Source organism: Camelus ferus, chromosome X (genome assembly GCF_009834535.1).
Source record: "Camelus ferus isolate YT-003-E chromosome X, BCGSAC_Cfer_1.0, whole genome shotgun sequence".
In the NCBI taxonomy this organism is placed as follows: domain Eukaryota; kingdom Metazoa; phylum Chordata; class Mammalia; order Artiodactyla; family Camelidae; genus Camelus; species Camelus ferus.
In genome coordinates this window covers 12686932-12706124 of record NC_045732.1, presented here as the reverse complement: position 1 = coordinate 12706124, position 19193 = coordinate 12686932, and the positions used below count along the sequence as shown (strand labels likewise).

At 50.9% G+C, this 19193-nt stretch overlaps 1 long non-coding RNA gene across 2 annotated transcripts in view; it reads left to right on the top strand.

Moving 5' to 3' along the window:
- Positions 1-6823: 6823 nt before the first annotated feature.
- LOC116661818 overlaps positions 6824-19193 on the top strand; it is a 55100-nt gene continuing 42730 nt past the window's right edge. For both annotated transcript variants that reach the window (XR_004317796.1, XR_004317795.1), the window contains exon 1: positions 6824-7063. This is a non-coding gene — a long non-coding RNA (uncharacterized LOC116661818). The remainder of the gene's footprint in view (positions 7064-19193) is intronic.

Genomic DNA, 19193 nt, shown 5'->3' with positions numbered 1-19193 from the left:
GAATGTCACGGGGACCAACCACGGATCAGAGGTTGCCTGGGGTTGGGAGCGCAAGGAGGAGGCGCTTGGGGGAGCCGTGCTCGGGGCATCTCCTCGGTTGGCCCTCTGTGGTCATTCCCTGGGGGACGGAGGCAAATCCTGTGCTTTTTAAGTCAAAGGCCGTGACATTTGCTGACCATTAGGGGACAGATAAAAGCGGAGGAAAAGGTCATGTGTGTCTAATGGGGCAGGAGAGGGGTGGAGGCGCCTTCTCATCCCCATGGGGGCTCCGCGGATGTTGGAACCCTGACCTTTGATTCTCCGCAGCGTGTGTGTCCTGAGTTCTCATTAGCTCTGGCTTCCGTTTCCTTGGGTGACGGTGCCCCCTGGCCCTCCCGCTTCATCTTCGGCAACTTGAACGAGGAGATTTCCTGAGCAGGAGAGGCTGCACCAGGCCAGCCCTGGCTTCCCCGTGAGACGTTGCAGGTGAGCATCTCGGCTGCACCGCGACACCCACCCTGCGTCCTCACGTCCTGCTTTGAATTAATCCACGAATCCACGCCGCCCGCTTTCCGGGGCTCCCGGCCTTCCCACGTCCGCCCGGTAAACCGTCTTCCTCCTGAGCTCGGCCACCCTCTTCCAAGGTCCCTTTCCCACCGACCTCTGCGTTTTCCCGTTAAGAGGCTTTTCCTGATGAGCCGGGCACGGGCAGCCTTTCAGGTACCAGATGTGGCTGTCATGGCCGGAGACCCAGCTCTGGGAAAGACGGAGACAGAGAGTGTGTGGAGAATTCATGGTGCTGGGATTTCCTTGCGCCAGTTTTCATGACTGACACCGGGGCTGGAGGACCTCTGGGATGGGGCGTCCTGCGCACTGTGGGGTGTGCAGCTTTGCCCCTGGTCTCCCCCCGCCACGTGCCAGGAGCCCCCTGCCCAGTGCCAGAGGAGACAAGCAACCATCTGCAGACTTCACCAGGTGTCCCTGACTGCTCCTCCTAGGAAAGCCACCTTGCCGGCTGGCCCCGGTTAACGTCGGAGATATTCGGAGGGTTCGCGTCATTCCCTCAGTGATGAGTGTGACCCCTTGTGCATAAATGATTTGCACAAACAATGCGGCTTGTGCTGAGCACCTGGTGTTCCTCTGGGAGGCGGGCGTGCTGGTGGGTCCCAGGCAGCAGGTGCCCACAAGACCAGCTCCCAGTGCGAACCCCACGCGCCGTCTCCCAGGACCGTCCCTGCCGACAGCATTCCACAACTGTCATCGCCACCCGGAGCTGGAGGAATTCAGTGCCCCCTGTGTGACTCCATGGGGATGGGACACTAGACACTTGCACCAGGAATTCCCTCAGACTCCACACACCTTTCCCTTTGCTGATTTTGCTCTGTCTCCGTTCATGGGAGTAAGTCATGACCGTGAGTGAGTTCCCCTGTGTGCGGAGTCCGAATCCTTCCAAATAATTGTAAATCCTAGGTTTGGGGGGGCGGGTCTTGGGGACCCCTGATGCAACATCTGAATTCGCATCCAGTTCCCGGTCTACATAGGAGCCTGGGTCGGCGGAGGACCTTCCCCAGGTGAGAGGGCAGTGACAGGGGAGGAGACACCTGCTTCTACCCGGACGCGTCCGTGTGCTCTCAGCGCACCTGCCTGGTCCCCAAGCCCGCCGTGTTGACTTCCAGAGAGGCAGACACTTCTGTGGCGGCGTAAGTGCTCCTTCAGCTTTTCTCCCCCCTTTTTTAGACTTCGAAGTCTGCGTGTTTCATTCTCTGCTCCTTCGGGCTTTCTGTTTGAAGGACCCCATCCCTGAAAAGCAAGGTTATTTATGTCTGGAAACGCTGCGGCATATGGTTTGGGAAAGGAAATCTATTACCGCCGACCCAGGTTTTGGAATTTATTATTTTTTTTTAAATAAGCAGAAAATGAATGATGTTTCAATTTCTGCTAAAGTGGAGATTTTGTTACCGCGTCCAAACTCATTCTGCTTGCTGCACGACAGGCTAATAAATCAGGAGACGAGGTGTTGGGGCGAGAAGTAGTGATTTTATTTGGAAAGCCAAGAAGATGGGGGACTCATGTCCCGAGAGCCATCTTCCCCAAGTCGGCATTCAGGCTCTTTTTATACTAAAAACAGGAGGGGTTGTGGTTGGTTGTTGCAAATTTCTTAGTGTGGGAATTCTTTGTTCTTAGAATCCTTTGTTCCTGCAGCCGTCCATGTGTGTTAAGGTCATGGGGCTCTGCAAAACCTCCAACAAGACAAACGTGATTTTCTATTCTGCAGTTTGTTATCTTCATGTAAGTGCAAAAGTATTAATACCCCTAAAGGTCAGAGCCTCGAGAATGGGCTCTCTTGTCTATTTCAGGCTCGAGGCAACATCCTTTCACAAAAGGTGCAGAACCAGCGAGACTAAAGCCCAGGAAACAGGGCACAGGGTTAAAGCCAAAGGAACAGATCTAACGTGGACTCAGATTGGTTCTTTTCTATCACAGTTTCATGCAATCACGAGCTTGTGCGTCCGGGAAGGTCTAAACTCACAGGCAGGTGCGTGTCTGAGACGAATTTCCCTTCTGGGTCTTCGGAGGAGGTGCCGACCACCGGGGCTCCTGCAGACAGTGTGAGAACCTCCCGACTCACCGGCCCTGTGGGTGAAACTTGGCAATACCAGGACGTACTGGGCTCAGTTGTGGCTTCCCTCCCCCTACCTCCCCCGAAACGTGTCCGCATCTTTATCTCCAGACCCTGTGAATGTGACCTTGTTTGGAAGCAGGGTCTCTGCGGATGGGATTAACTGGACCATCTCAAGATGGTTTTGTCTCCCTGGATTATCGGGTCGGGGGACGCACGGGGTGTGAATCGCCTGCAAGCTTGTCTACAGATCTGGTCTAGGTTTCAGAAACATCCACGGACACTCAGAGCAGAAGGAAAGGGATTTTTTTTGTTTCTTTTTGGCACCAGATGTAGTTTACTTAGCGGAAAGAGAATCCTCTGTCCTTGTACAAACCAGGCAAAGTGGCCCCAATTCGCCTGCCCACTGTTGCCCCTTGTATATAGGAATTGGATGATTTCTCAGGATTTCTGAGGAGTGAAGCCCATAGGAAGGGACCCCAAGAGTTGACCACAGAGATGTTTGTTCCCCTAAACAGCATCTCCCAGACGGGAAGGGAGAATGTTTTTATTTTGAATTCTGCCTATTGACAGAGCCAAGGGGGATTCCCTGCGAGGAAAACGGGGACTTCACATCAAAGTGCCCCGAATGAAATGGCTTCTGTCGTTTTTATTTTATTTTATTTTATTTTTTTATTTTATTTTATTTTATTTTATTTTATTTTATTTTATTTTATTTTATTTTATTTTATTTTATAATGAGGGGGTGGTAATTAGGTCCATTTATTTATATTTGGAGGAATTACTGGGGATGGAGCCCAGGACCTTGTGCATGCTAAGCACGTGCTCTACCACTTGCGCTGTACCCCCCCACCCCCACCCCAGTTTCTCTCCTTTTGATGGGGATTTATTACATCAGGTGTTTCCAACACGTGACAGAGGGAGGAAGGCGAGAGGTTTATTTGACATCCTTGCCATCTTGGGGCGATGTCTCTATAGGATGTTCTCAGACGGCACCCCCCGAGACGGGAGACAGTGACGTCTCCAGGCAGGATGATGCGTCCAGGAGGGGCCACCAGAGCCATGAGCTCTCCTCTGGGCCCAGCTTTGTGCAGAGACCAGCAGTGTCCACTCCGTGTGTCTCCCCTCCTCCGTGCAGGTATTGCTTCTGCTCACGGGGCTGTGATGGTTAAGTCTGTGTCAACTTAATTTTGTGGATCGCTGGGAGGGGCCCAGATAGCTGGGTAAATAGGATTCTGGGTGTATCTGGGAGGCGTGATTCTGCAAGAGATGCGCAACTGAATCAGTGGACAGAGTGAAGCAGATGGTCCTCCCCGGGGTGGGTGGGCCTGGTCTAATCAGTTGAGGGTCTGAATAGAACCAAAAGATGGAGGGAACATATATGATTGGTATCCATCTGTCTAAAATCTATCTGTTTATATATCTAACCACATCTATTTACCTACCTCTGTCATCTGTCTGTATTTATCTACCTATCTCTACAAATACCATGTATCTAAAATCTGTATATGTAACTGCATCTAGGCATCTAACTGTATCTATTTTTCTCTATCATTTGTCCCCCTATTTATGTATCTAACTCTATTTCTTTGTCTCTATCTATTATCTCCTTATCCATCTATTTATCTATGATTTATCTGTTACCCACCTGGGTCCTCGGACCCCTTACTCCGTGGAAATGGATGAGGCCAGACAAGGAGTTCAGGGGAGGCTTTGCTGGGACTTGTGCTGCAGCAGGGGGAGTGAGAGCAAGAAACAGGGGCCATTGGGGGTGCTCGGAGAGGGAGGGGGTGAGCAGGACCCTTAAATGGGGTGAGGGTGGGGGCGGGTCGGGTCGGGCAGGAGGGGCGGCTCACCCCCTTGGTGGTGCTGTGTGCAGGGATCACACCTGACACCTGCTTTTGCTCAGAAGTGGCAGCTGGGTTTGGTCTTTTTGTATCTTGTTGTTCATAACCTGCCACAACTGCACATGCCTGTGGTTATTTTTAGTCCCTTATCATTTATTTGTGTCTGTTACTGGAGGAGACGCAGCTGCAGGTGCAGCAGCAAAGGGTCCCGGGTCCCAGCTGGTCTCATATCTAGCCTCTATCTATCCTTCCTTCCTTCCTTCCTATTTATCTATCTATCTGTTTGTCCATCCATTCTATCTATCTATCTATCTACCTACCTACCTACCTACCTATTATCTATTATCTATTTGCCTTCTTTCCATCCACTCATCCTATTGGTTCTGTCTCTCTGGAGAGCCGTAAGGAAGCAGCTGGGGAAGGGCCAGGGGAGGAAAGAGAGGACTGTGTCGATGGTGGGGGAGGCAGGACGCAGGGCCCATGGGCAGGACAGTGAGGGGAGCTGGGGGTGCTTTAATTAGTTAATTTAAATTAATTAATAGAAATTAAAATATAAATATAATATCTTGTTTACAGTGATATAAGTATGCACAATTATAACATAATGGTTACATGATTATACAATTATTCAGAGTCATATATAATTTAGATATATAACTATAATTTCATATGATTATAACATACAAGTAATGTATCTCTATACATTATATATCATATAGTTTATAACTAATAAGTAACATTAATCTATATACATCATATAGTTTCTAACTCTATATACTATATATAATCTATACATAATTGTATTATATATTTATATACTTGCATGTTATATATATTATAATCTATATAATTAAAATGATACTAACATATGAAAGTACCTATAATGGGTGCTGTATAATTTAATACATTTATAATTATATATACAATAATGCGTGTATAATGGTCAAGTCGGCTTGTCCACCCAGTGGAAGGCTGTCTTCCACTGTCAGAAAAGCAGTTCTGTGTTGCAACCTCCCTCCGCAATTGCAGGGGAGCCCCGGGGAGACGCCGCCTCCTCGCCTTTGGGAAGGCGGCCCTGGGACCCCAGCCCCGGGCTCGGGTTTGCAGGGCTCACGTGCCTGGCTTCCTCTGCATCTCCCCACCAGTGGCCGGTTTGGACCCGAGGACACGTTGTCTGTCTGCATTACGTGCAGTGTCTTCAAAGTCTGTCCTTGGGGAGAAGAAGCCAGTCCGTTGATTATTTCATCCGGCCTCTGACCGCATCCCTCGGTCTTGCCAGCTGCACCCCCACTGCTGGGCAGGAGCCTGTGGGGACAGGGGCATTTTCAGCACTTTCTAGTCTGAGAGAATGGGAGGCGGGGGACCCCTGGGTCTCTTCTAACTCTGGGATTCAGTACACATCTCCACTGCAGCCTCTTTGCTAAGCCTTGCTGTTCTGGTTTGGTCCTTTCTGGGTGGAAATCAGCATCTTCATCTTCCCAGGGGGTTTCTAGGGGTCAGAGCAAGTCCCTGCCTTCCATGCACAGGAGTGCTGGCTCCAAGGGGGTGGGGCAGGTGCATTGTGGACTTTGCACCCTCCCAGGGGAGCCCCTAAACATTTGCCTTTGTCTTGTCACTTTTCCACAAATTTATCACCATTGAAGAAAAAACTGTATTTAAGCCCCCAGGTCTAATTGCTTCTTTGAGGTTAAAAAATTTTCTTTTCTGTGAGGCCTTGTAAGCATCTGAAACAAAACTATTCTCCAGTTGATCTGGAGGGGGAAAAGAAAATCAGTTTAATTCACATGCCCCAGGTACAGAACCTAAGAGGGTAGAAGGAAAAAAATTTTCCCCCATTCCTGCAATGGGTTTGAAGGGCTTATAAGTGAAACACCTTTTAATAAAGCAGCTTCCTGGGCAAGTGTTTTGTGATAAATAGGTATCCATTTTACTCTTTGTCTCAAGCCTCAAATAAGTCAGTGGAGGAGAATGTTTTGTTGGCTTCAAAGCCTGTATTTTTTTTCTCAGAGTGAACTGAAAACCAACCCAAACCCACTTTGGACATCAATACCTGGTGTTACCAGGGCTCTCCTGCCCCTGAGATATGCTCTGGGTCAGGACTCTTGGCTAAAATAATACAACCGTGTCCACTGGTCAGCTTTGCAGACCGGAAGCCAACTCCTTGACCCCAGAAGCTCTGTTCCAAAGCTGTTGCTCCAAGTGTCTTCCTTGGAAATGACCGTCCCTTCTTCCCCCTCCCTCCCTTCCTTCCTTGTTATTCCTAACAAGCTCATCCACACCTGAGTTTATGCTAATGCAGTGGCTCTTGGGGGTGGGGCTGGCAGCCAGAGGAACCAAGCACGTGACCAGAGGGCTGACCTTCTTAGCCACGCCCCCAGCCTCCGCGGAGGGGAGAGGGGCTGCGGGCTGAGCGGCCGAGGGTTTAACCAGTCCTGCCTGATGGCACCTCCATAAGAAAGCCAAAATACAAGGACTGTGAGAGCTTCCGGGGTGGGGAGCACGCCCGCAGGTTGGGAGGCAGCATGCCCCCCAAAGTCCACGGAGACTGAAGCCCCAGCACTCGGGACCCTCCTGGACCTCGTCATCTGGAGAATCACCCCCGTCTTCAGCATAAACGGTAAGAGAGCCAGGTGTTCCCAAAGTTCTGTGGGGAGGGGGTCGTGGGAACCCTCAGTTTGCAACCGAGCCGGACAGAAGTGTGGGGGACCTGGGGACCCCCCTTGTGCTTGGTGTTGAGTGGGGGCCGTCCTGGGGGCCTGAGCCCTTAGCCCCTGGTGTCTGCACGAACTCGGGGTCGGTCGTATCAGAGTCGAACTGAGTCGCAGGACACGCAGCTGGTGTCCGACGAGAACTGGGTGTGGAAGACGCACCACTCGGGGTCGGAGGGACTGAGGGCAGGGAGACGGGTTTCCTTTAGCAAGTGCGCTTCTCTTACTCCTTCAGAGCAAACCCCTCGTCCTGGCTGACTCTCTGCTCTTGCTGTTTTTCTTGTAAGCCTGTCTCCTCCCTGTAGTTGGAGAGAACTCTCTAAAACGCCAATTAGAGCGTGTCTGTACCTGCTTGAGGCCCTGCGTGCTTTTCCATGGCTGTTAGAGGGAAAAAACAAACCCCTTCACCTGTCCTGCCGGCCGAGGGGGCGCGGCCGGCGTGAAGGGCGGTCACGGAGGGAAGGAGCCCGTTCTGGGGCTGGTGGAAATGACGCCCCGCGGCGTGCATCTCGGGGTTTAGACTCTGTGTCCTGGTGCTTCCAGACCTTGGAAATTGTTTCTTACTACTTGGCTTTGGCAGAGGAAAAATATTAAAATATTTGGGGACTAATCAATGTGCCCGGCCGGCTAAGAACAGACCCGTTTCATTTTCCAGGGCAGACCCCTCATAGCATCTCTAAATAAATGCCATGAACCGTTCGCCTCTTTTTCACGACAGTGTGCGTCTCTGAAATTTAATTTCGTGCTTTTGGATGCTCATGTGAGTTAGAATGATACCCGTGATTTGCTTTCTTTGCACCGCAAATTGGTTTCCTGGGGGTGGTTGTCATTAATGACCACAAATCAGGTGGGTTAAAGCCGCAGGCATCCACCCTCCCCTGTCCTGGAGGCCAGACATCTGAGGTCAAGGTGTCCCAGGGCGGCACTCCCTCCCGAGGCTCCAGGGGAGGGTCTCTCCTGCCTCTTCCAGCTTCTGGGGGCTCCAGGCGTCCATCCCTGGGCTGGTGGCCGCCTCCCTCCCGTCTCTGCCTCCGTCTCCACGTGGCGTCTCCTCTGTGTCTGCGTCTCTCCTCTTCGGTCTCTTCTGAGGTCACTGTCCCTGGATGCAGGGCCACCTCCTCCAGGAGGACCTCCTCTCAGACCCTTCACATCATCACATCTGCAGAGACCCTGTTTCCAAATAAGGTCCCCTTCTGAGGTGCCAGGGCTGGGACTCGAACCTGTCACCTTGGTGGGGGGGGGCACAGTTCCGTCTACAACACCCCCCCTCAGGCAGCACCTGATACGCATCTGATTTGGGTGAATTTCCACGGTTCACGGGCTGCGAGGGAGCGAATACACGCGGGCGTTCTCCGCCCTAAAGCGTCAGGTGCTCCTTGTGAAGGAGCAGCAACTGTTTATGCCTTTTTCCCAGCACAGGTGAGACCGCCTCCCATTTTAAGTGGCCCATCCCTCACTCAAAACGCTGAGATCAGAGTTGTTTCGGCTAAAAGTGATCAGGGGCTCTGCCTTTGAGAATCGCCCCACGGATGCAGGTGCCCCAAACCCACGTGGTCCCCGTGACCGAGGCTGAGTTAACGCAGGGCGTGCAGGACGGAGCTGCTGGCTCAGGCCTGGGGACACTTGGATCCTAGAAAAAAAAAAAAAAGAAGTGTTTTGTGAGCACGAGTTGCTTGGTGTGTTCCAAGTGTGAGTCTGAGGAATTGAGAACCGGGGAGGGGGAGAGTCCTGCAGATTCTCGGCGTCCCTGAGAATTCCGGGACCCGATGGAGTTCACGGACCCGCGTGGCCGCTCAGGCCCCTCGCTTGTCTTCTTGGCTATACGACTCCCTGGGGAGGGTCTCCGTGTTTCCGCAGTTCGTGGGTGGTCTGTGTCCCCCTTCCTACCGTGGGCGTGTGTAGAACTTTGCTAAGCCTCAGAGGAGCCCAGAGGTTAGCTTTTAGCAGACATGGCAAAGCGCCTACTGTGTGCACGGAGCAGCCCTGCTCCCTGGAACACCGGGAAAGGGAGGGATCTGCTTTCTTCCCGTCGGAGGAAATCACAACGGGGAGATGTTACCAGGCTTTTTCACCGACAGGTCCCCCCCCAAAGTGCACAGAGAGTCCGGGCCTCTGATCGAGCTCTCTTCCCCTTCGAAGGAGGAAGTCCTCCCACTTGTTCTGAAGGCGCGTGCGGGCGGCGGCGGTCCCGGAGCTGTGTGTCTGCGTGTGTGTCTCTGTGTGTTTGTGTTAATGTGCCCCTGTCCTGGTCTTGCCTCTGTGTGAGTCTCTGCAGTTGTAGGTCTCAGTGTGTCTGTTTATTCCTGCATCTGAGTGTGTGTCTGTGTTCATTGGTCTGTGTGCGTGCGTCTTGGTCATGCACCTGTGTGCCTGCATTTATATGCCGCTGTGTCTGCATTTATTCCTGCGTCTGTGTGTCTCTGTGTCTACGTACGTTCCTCGGGCTCACCGGAGGCAGCTGCCCCTTTTATTTTTCTTTTACCGAAGTCTAGTCAGTTACAATGTTGCATCAATCTGGTGCACAGCACAGTGCTGCAGTCACACATACACATACATATATTCCTTCTCAGATTCTTTCATTGAAGACTATTACCAGGTTTTGAATATAGTTCCCTGTGCTGTACAGGACGGCCTCCTTGATTGATCTATTTTACAGGGAGGCCGCCTCCTCTCAAAGTCCCCAGCCCCGCCCCGCGGCCCTGTTGTCTGGGCCTGTCCCCTCTCTGCCACCAGGGAGGTCGGTGCCAACAAGCCTGATTTAGGGGCAGTTATGCATTTCATCCAGAACGTAGCCCGCTGGCTGTTTCCTACGGGGTGCGGTGTTCATATTTCAGCATGTGTGATCATACCCGTGGCCGGGGTGGGGGCGGGGCTGGAGCAGACACAGGTTAATTCGGATGTGATAGAAGCAAAACGGGCTCCCCTCCTCAGAGAACCAGACGCCCCTACACAGAGCCCACTGGTCTGCAGCAGTGATGCAGGGAGAACAGCCGCGGGGGCGGGAGGACCAGCTGTGGCCGCAGCCCCAGGGAGGATTTACGAGGCCATAAAGCCACCGAGGGCCTCGCACTTTGCATATTGTTTTTTATGGCACCGCGGCTGCTCTCGTCCCGGAAGAATTTATGCTCATGAGTGAGCATCAAGAGTATCATAAACTGGAGACCGTGCCGGTTTCCAAAAGGACTTTTATTCTCTTGGTTAATAGACCTGGGTCTGAAAGCGCAGTTGGGGTCCTGAACTAAAACAGCATCCGTGCACGGGTTCTAAACACCAGATTCCCTTTTTTTTTTTTTTTTTTTTTTTTTGACAAAAAGGCCTCCTTGATCCAGTGGGTCTCACCAGGTATTGAAATAAAACCTGAAGATGTTTTATGGAAATCTGAAACCTGCAGGTCTTGATTAAAAATGTCTACGATCCTAAAAGCTGGAGTGGAAGGATGTATCCGGCCTCTGCTGTGATGGACCGTTTCTGGGGGCCTCGGGGCGCACGGACAGAGGGTTGCACTTTTTGCAATAATGACTCATTGGATAAATATTTTATTTTGTTTTTACTTTTGGCTCCTTGTGGGTGGATGAGGGTTGTTATCCGTGAGTGACAGCTCGATTAGTAGCTAGAAGCTGGTTCTGCTACACATTAGGTCCTTGTGGTTTATCTATTTTATATCTATTTTATACGTTCTTCTGTCATTTCCCTGAAAGAAGGGTCTCTCGGTCAGAACCCAGACCTCATTTGCTCCATGGAACCCAGGGAAAGAAGATCTAATTCTGAGGGCGTTCACTTTGACTCAAGGCGATGTTCGGAGGCGTGTTTTTTTTAAACTCCAGGGAACGGTTGCCTGGGTTTGACTCTATGGCCAAGATCCATCGATTCTCATTTAAATTGATTTTGGCTTCTAATGACTTTGAAGAGAAAAAGGTTCGTTCCTGTACATAGAGGGCAGAAGAGTACCCTTGTCCGCACAATAAACTGGGTGACATGGTCTCCCGTGGAGCGTGAGGAACTCGGGCTTGTCAGCAGAGAACCTGGGTGTCCGGGGAGCAGACCTCCCAGCACAGTGAGGCCAGCCAGCCCTGTTTCTTCTCGGTACTTAGTAACCTGTGGTGACAGAGAACACCTGCAGGGAGAACTGAAAAAGAAAAACCCAGAAAACAAAAAGCGCAAAAGGAACCAGAGTAGGATGATTGTGAAAACTCTCAGCCTCTCCAGATGGTGGAAGATGGCGAAATTCAGAGATGGCTGCGGAAACCACACAAGTGGCTGAGAGTGGGGCAGAAAGACTTTTGGCTGAAAGTTCAGAGATTATGAAGAGGTCCACGGGGGATGTAGGTACCAGGAGGTCCTCAGAGAGAGGCAGGGTGGTCTCCTCCGATCCCTCCACCCAACCTGGACCTGGAGGGGACTATACCACGCGAGAGAAGTCAGTCCGAGAAAGGCAAATACTCTGTTACTACTTATATGCGGAATCTAGGAAAAAACACAACAAACTGACGTGGCATGGTGTGGGTGGGCCACATCTAATCAGTTGATGGCCCTAAGGTCGTGGGGGGGACACCTAAAGTCCCCCAAGGAAGAACGAATTCCACCCGCCGACTGTCTTCAGGCTCACAGTACAGCATCACCTCTTTCCTGGGTCTCCAGTTTGCCGGGCTTCCCGGCAAATTTTGGACTTGCCATGCTTCATAATCTCATGAGACAATCAGTTCCTTAAAATCAGTCTCTCTGTCTGTCTCTCCCTCTCCCTCCAAACATCCTCTTGGTTCTGATTCTCCAGAGACCCTAATGTGCCCTCCTAGGTACCTCGGGAGTCTGGCTGAGTTGCCTGAGGCCTTCCTTACCTAAATAACCCAGCGGTGAGTGAGCAAGGCCGAGCGGGTGGTGTGGGGGTTGATGTTTGGAATCGTACCGGGCACAAGGGAGATTATTTGGATATAAGAATGAACAGGGCAAGGGTAAGATATGAGCTGCTACCAGGGCAGCAGCTGCAGGGTCTGGGGACCTGGGGGAAGGGCGAGGGGACGGCCAGCCTTCCCACAGCAGTGTCAGAAGGTCCCTGCCTGCGTCATCCAGCTCAGTGGGTCTCGGCTGCCCCAAAGCCATAAGTATGCACACGTGTGGAAGCAGGTTGGCACCAGACAAGGAGGGTGAGCGGAGGGTTTGAGATGGGCATTTTTTTTTTTAATGATCATACTCTGCTTAGAGTGATTGCAAAATATGGGCTTTATTCCCCGTGTTGTACAATGTATCCTTGTAGCCTATTTATTTTATACATAGTAGTTTGTACCTCTGACTCCCCTCCCTCTATCGTACCCCTCCCCCTTCCCTCCCCCCACTGGTCACCACTAGCTTGTTCTCTGCACCTGTGAGTCTGCTTCTGTTTTGATATATTCACTCATTTGTTGTCTTTTTTAGGTTCCACATATAAGTGACATCATATGATATTTGTCCTTCTCTGACTTACTTCACTTAGAATGACATTCTCCAGGTCCATCCATGTTACTGCAAATTGTATTATTTTATTCTTTTTCGTGGCTGAGTAGTAGTCCATTGTAGAAATATACCACATCTTTATCCCGTCGTCTGTCATTGAACATTTAGGTTGCTCCCATGTCTTGGCTGTTGTAAATAGTGCTGCCGTGAACTGGGTTACATGCATCTTTTTGAATTAGAGTTTTCACCTTTTCCAGATATACATGCCCAGGAGTGGGATTGCCGGATCATATGGTCAGCTTTCTGTTTCTTGGTTGAATTAATGACAGAGGCTTGAAAGCTAAAATGAGCACATCTTTTTCTATGCACCATCTCCTAATTTTTTTTGTGGGGGGAGGGTTTCCATGAAACATTCTGCCTTCTCGGTGCGTTCTTTGTCATCCTTCCCTTCCTCTGTCCTCCCCTTTGCCTCCCCCCCTCCTCTCCCCCCTCTCCTCATTCTCCCCTCCCCCTCCTTTTAGGAATCCCCACTCCCATCACTTCCTCCAACGTCCACTCTTACGACCTGGAGTCTCCGATGTTCTGGATTTCCTGGAACTGCGTTTGCATCTGTCTCTCTGCAGTTTTGCCCCTGATCCCAAAGGGCAGAGGCTATAGTTCGTAAAGGACCTGGACGACACCAGTGCTGGGTGCTCGCTGTGGTGCCTGGGTCTCTGCTCTGCTGTTGCTACTGGGCAATGTACAAGCTGTTGTCTCATTTTAGCTTTTTAGCTAAACCTCCTTGAGAGACAGGGAGAGAGAATCAATGTAGATGGATAGAAAAGTAAACAGGTAGATAGACAGGTGGGTAGATAGACAGGTAGACAGGTAGGTAGGTAGGTAGACAGGTCAATAGATAGGTAGACAGGTAGGTTGGTAGATAGGTACATTGGTAGACAGGTAAGTAGGTAGACAGGTAGGTAGATAGGTAGGTCAGTAGATAGGTTGGTAGAGAGGTAGGTAGGTTGGTAGACAGGTAAGTAGATGGGTAGATAGGTAGGTAGGTTGGTAGACAGGTACATTAGTAGACAGGTAGATAAGTAGGTAGACAGGTAGATAAATAGGTAGACAGGTCAACAGATAGGTAGACAGGTAGGTAGGTAGGTAGACAGGTCAGTAGATAGGTAGGTAGGCTGGTAGGTAGGTATGTTGGTAGACAGGTAGGTAAGTGGGTAGAAAGGTAGGTAGACAAGCAGGTAGACAGGTAGGCGGACAGGTCGGCAGAGATGGTACAAGCACGTGAAACAGGACAGCGTGCTGTAGACTTTCTCCTCCGTCCCCTTCTTCTGAGGAGTATTTGGCTTTATGTCGAGCAGCAGAGGCGGCATCACGCTGACCTTGAGGACGCCTGGCTTGGGCTTCTCCAGGGTGGATGAGTTTCTGATTATCCCTTTGTCCTGGGACACCCTCCATAGCCCCGGGTCGTGGTCCTTACCCCTCAGGTGTGGTCCTGCTCCTGGAAGCTCTCCGATGTTGGTCCTGACCCCCCATTAGGTGGGAAAAGAACTCCAAACTCGTTCCCAGACGCGGGCAGCTCCAGAAATACCCAGTTCTGTCTTGCAGACCTCCACCTACCCGGTCCCCTGGGGTCTTTGGAGCTGTGTCCCCACATCCTACCCCCATCCCTCAGGTGCAGTGGGGAGTCAGCCACGGCGCAAGGGTTTTTTTCTGCAAATGCTGCTGTTCCACTGTCCTTTCTGTCCCGTTTACTTCCTCAATTTCCACCCACGGGGATGCTCTGGAATCTGACCCCTTACCCATCGGCGCAGCGTGGGGAGGGCTGCGCTCAGAGAGCCAGCTGGACGGATGTGAGTCTCGCCCGTGTGGTCCTGTCCCCCCGAGAACCTTCCCCTCCAGCCTCTGCCTCCGCGTGGTTACAGCCCTGTGCATTCCACACAATCTTCTCTATTTTACCCGGAGTCCCTCGCTGTTTTTCACATGAGATTTCATCTCTCAGAGGCAACTACGCCGTCCGTGGTGTCCTGACATTGACAGGCACGCTTTGATTTCCCCCCATTATAGCTGGCACTTATTTTAGTTTGGCAAAGGACAGATACCAAACTACAGTAACCGCCAGAGAGTCTTTTATTTGCTGTCCCTCAGCGTTTATTGGATGGAAATGTAGACACTGGGAATTTTCCCAAAAGAATATACTCAAAGCAAAATCACCTAAGCAAGCACAGTGTGGGCTCTTTTTGAAAGATTCAAATAATAATTATTTTTGTTCCCGTTGTCCTGAGTTACGATGGACGGTCGGCACTGTAAGGGAGTCAGGTGCACGGCAGAATGACTGGCCCCGTCATGGAATGGTGACCAGGATAAGTTTAGGGACCACCCATCCTGCCGTATAAACACAACAGTAAAGAAATAAGGAAAAAGATTCTTTTCCTTGTGATGAGAACTCTTAGGATTTACCTGACTTAACGGCTTTCACGTATAATGTACAGCAGGGCTTAACCGTCTGTATCGTGTTTCGTCCCCACTAACTCCTCTCATCACTGGACATGGGGACCCTTGACAACCGTCATCCAACCCTCCTCCTCTGCTGACCGTCGGCCTGATCCTTCTCCTTGATGGCACTCTTCCTTTAACTCTGCTGACCTTTTCCCTTGGCCAGTCAGAGTGGCATTTCTTCCAGAGGGTTGGATTTGCACAGGACGATGTACCAGGGGCAGCCATGGCCCTGCCCGAGTCCCTAATGGCTTCCTGAGACGCCGTCTGCTCACAGTTCCCAGTGGGGCGGTGGGCACCGCGTCCCCCTGACCGGTTTACGCCCTGGCTGAGGGGCGTGTGTGCTGAACCGAGAGTCTGGGGCCTGATAGCATTGCCTTAACGCCCCCGAGGGGCAGCAGCGTGAGACGGAAGGGCGCTGCTTCCTTCTCCTGCAGGAGGAAGATTCTGGGCGTGTTCCAGAAGCCCCCAGAGGGACTGGTGAGGCCCCAGCTGCCCACAGGGGCGACCCCACTCCCTACTCCACTGACGTAATAAGAAATCTGTGTCTAGTCTCTGCCCCTGTTTCCCGGCACGCAGCTCCCCCAGCCCTTCGACTCTCCAAAGTGATAACGTCTTTTGTGCGCTGACCCGTGGCTCCCAGGTGACCTCGGGCTGGAGCTGGTTGCCATGGAGACCAAGCCTGCATAGAGAGTTGGGACTTTCAGCCCAGCCCCCTGACCTCCCGGGAGGGGAGAGGGCTTGGAGGCTGACTTCAATCCCCAAAGGCCAGTGATTTCATCAGCCGTGCCTGCAGGACTGTGGACAAAAAATTGTCACCTGCCACTTCAGTAAACAAACAAAAAAATTGCCCCCTGCCACTTCAGCCATTAAGCCATCAGCCACTGCAGCCGCCCGGATGGTGCCCCGTGTGGGGACTCAGGATGCAGAAAAACAGGACCCTGGTCCTAGAGAGTTAAGGTTCACATCAGAGGATTGATTTCAATGAGCCCAGACTCTTGGATCTTCCCACACATAGAAAAGCACTAAATTCATTAACTTGAGAGGTCTGCCTTTAAAAAAAAAAAAATTACAGTTGCTTTACAATGTTGTGTTCATTTCTGGTGTACAGCAGAGTGATTCAGTTATACATATAGATACGTACTCCTCTTCATCTTCTTTTCCATTACAGGTTATTAAAATATATTGAATATCGTTCCCTGTGCTCTGCAGTAGGACCTCGTTGTTTTTCTATTTTATATGTAGTCGTGTGTATCTGCTAACCTGGAACTCCCAATTCATCCGTCCCCTTTTCCCTCTTTGGTAACCATAGGTTTGTTTTCCATGTCTGTGAGTCTGTGTCTGTTTTGTAAATTAGATCATTTGTATCATTTTTTTTTAGATTCCACCTATAAGTGCTATCATGTGATATTTGTCTTTCTTTGTCTGAGTTACTTCACTCAGTATGACCATCCCTAGGTCCATCCATGTGGCTGCAAATGGCATTATTTGACTTTTTTTTATGGCTGAGTCGTAGCTTTTATGTGGCTCAGGGGGTAGGAATGGATAAATTGGGAGATTGAGATTTGCAGACATTAACTACCATATATAAAACAGATAAACCACAAGTTCATACTGTACAGCACAGGGAACTATATTCAATCTCTTGCAATAACTTACGGTGAAAACAAAAAAATGAAAATGAATACATGCGTGTTCCTGTATGACTGAAGCACCGTGCCGTGCGCCAGAAATTGGCACAGCATCGTAAACTGACTTCAATAAAAAGATAGTAAAAAATAAAATGTGCATTAAAATTTTTTTAAAATATGTACGTATTTAAACGTTTTTTATTGAATGAGAGATTCTTTATTTCTCTAGTGGTCGCTCTCTCCTCATACCCTCCTGGTGCCTTTCGCGATTGCAGGAGACAGATTCAACCACATAAGCATCTCTCCACATTTGTGTGCCTTTCAAGTCACCAAGGACCGCCCAGAAGATGGTCAAATGCTGAGGCAAAGGGGAACTGACCAGTGGCCCAATGGGCCAAATTTGCCTGATTTGATGAAAGCATTGATTTGACGTCTGGTGACACAAGTCACCTGGGTCTCCTACACCAGAAGGCAACTCTCTTATTGTCCCTTGTGTTTCCTCCGTTTCCTGGTCCTCACCTGACCCAGGACCTCAAAATGCCTAATATCCCCAGCAGTCCTGGAGTGGCTTCGTGCAATCTAGCATCTCCATGCTTACTTGCCTCACTTACAAAATTCCTTTAAAAAACAGAAGATCAAGGTGGGAGGGTGTAGCTCAGGGTTAGAGCGCATGCCTAGCATGCACGAGGTCTGGGGTTCAATCCCCAGCATCTCTGCCCCAAAAGATAAATAACTAATTGATTAAATCAACCAACAACGACCTCTCCCCATGAAAAAATTTTTTTCTTAAGTCGCAAAATCAAAGAGGCTCTTTGCATTCGGGCGGCGTCAGAAGAGCAGCTAAGAACAGCATGTTCCCATTTGTCAGGGCGGCCAAGGAGATTCCACCAGGCTTTGCCGACTGGAGACAAGGCGGTCTTACTCAGTGATCCAGAAAATCTCCTTTCCGGTCAGGATGTGTCTCCAGGAAGAACGAAACGAAAACGGAAAAAGGAAAATGTGGAGGGAGACTTCTGATGCTAATTCTGTTTGCATCAGGGAACGTTTTGCAACACGGGGAATGTTGCAAAAGCCACACAGGGTGTAAGTTACCCAGCTGGGGACACGTTCCTCTCCGGGAGAAGAGCACAGATACAGACATTCATTCCTGGATGCCGCCCGGCGGCGCCGGTCCATCTGGAGAACGTACACGCGGAGGATTTCCCAGGTGGACGGGGCGTGGGGCATCTCACAGGCCAGGGAACCCAACCCCGGAAACCACAGCCGGGAGTGTGGCTTGAATTGGTGTGTCCCCTCCTCCTTGGGCTGTGCCAGTGAAGGCCCAGACGGAGGTGGTGCTTCTGGAAGCTGAGAATCACCAAGGATGTCTGCTGGCCCCCCCAAAGTTGGCAGAGAACCATGCAATAGGTTCTCCCCGGGGGCCCCCGAGAGAACCCCCCCGCTTTGGGCTCCCTGGATTTCAGAAATTCTGGCCTCCAGCATGGACAGAGACGGAATCTCTGTTATTTGGAGCCTCCGTCATTTATGGCCATTCGTTACGGCCGCCCGAGGGGACTAATTCAGGAGCCATCGGAGGCGAGCTGTGAATGCCATGATTTTAAGGGCGGAGATCGGTGGCCGCCTGGAGGCTCTGCAGAAAGAGCAGGTGAGCCTTCGAGGCTTGCTTGGAAGGGAAAAGAGGGCTTGGTGCCTGTCAGCCGAGGGGGGCTGACGTGGGGTTCTAGGAGGGGAGCGGCCCAAACGAAAAAACACTCAAGGGGTTGCCATACCGCCGGACAGACTTCAGCCGGAGACACCACGGGGTTGACAACACTTTATTCCATTGCCACAAGGAGGTGCGCGCCCACGACGCACCTGCCCTGCCTTTCATCTGTGCTCTGCCAGCACACGTGCAGTGTGAGCTTCTTTGTTCACTAGGCTCACAGAATATCTCTAGCATGTGCATACTTCTATTTCCTTTGTTGTAAATCTTATATAATTGATACATGCGTACAGCCATCATTTACTGCATGCTACAGACATGCTCTGATCGTGGCCTTGGGTCCCGCGGCCTCAGCTCACCTCAGGGCCAGCTCGCAGTGCCCCTCGTGTGGAACCTGTTGGCCGCAGAGGGAAGCGTGGGAGGAGAGTCAGCAGACCACAGAAGTGTGTAGCTTCTATGTTCAGACACGTATGGGGTTTCAGGAATGGCTCGATCTTTCCGAATACTGAGGACTGTACTCAGACTCGGTAAGGCCAAGAGCTGTGGCCGATCACGTCTCGATGTCTTTGCCTGCTCCTTGGTGCTGTGAGTGCTTGGGGGCAGAAGAGGTTGCCGTTTGGTGAGTATGGATGGCAACATACAAGCCCGTCCGGTTTACATAATGATCCCTTGTTCGCTCAGAAACAGTTGTTGAAGACTCGCACACGTAGTGAACAATCTCATGGTTGCCGGGCAAAGGGGGTGGGAAGTTTGAGATTTGCAAATTTTAGCCACCATATATAAAAATTG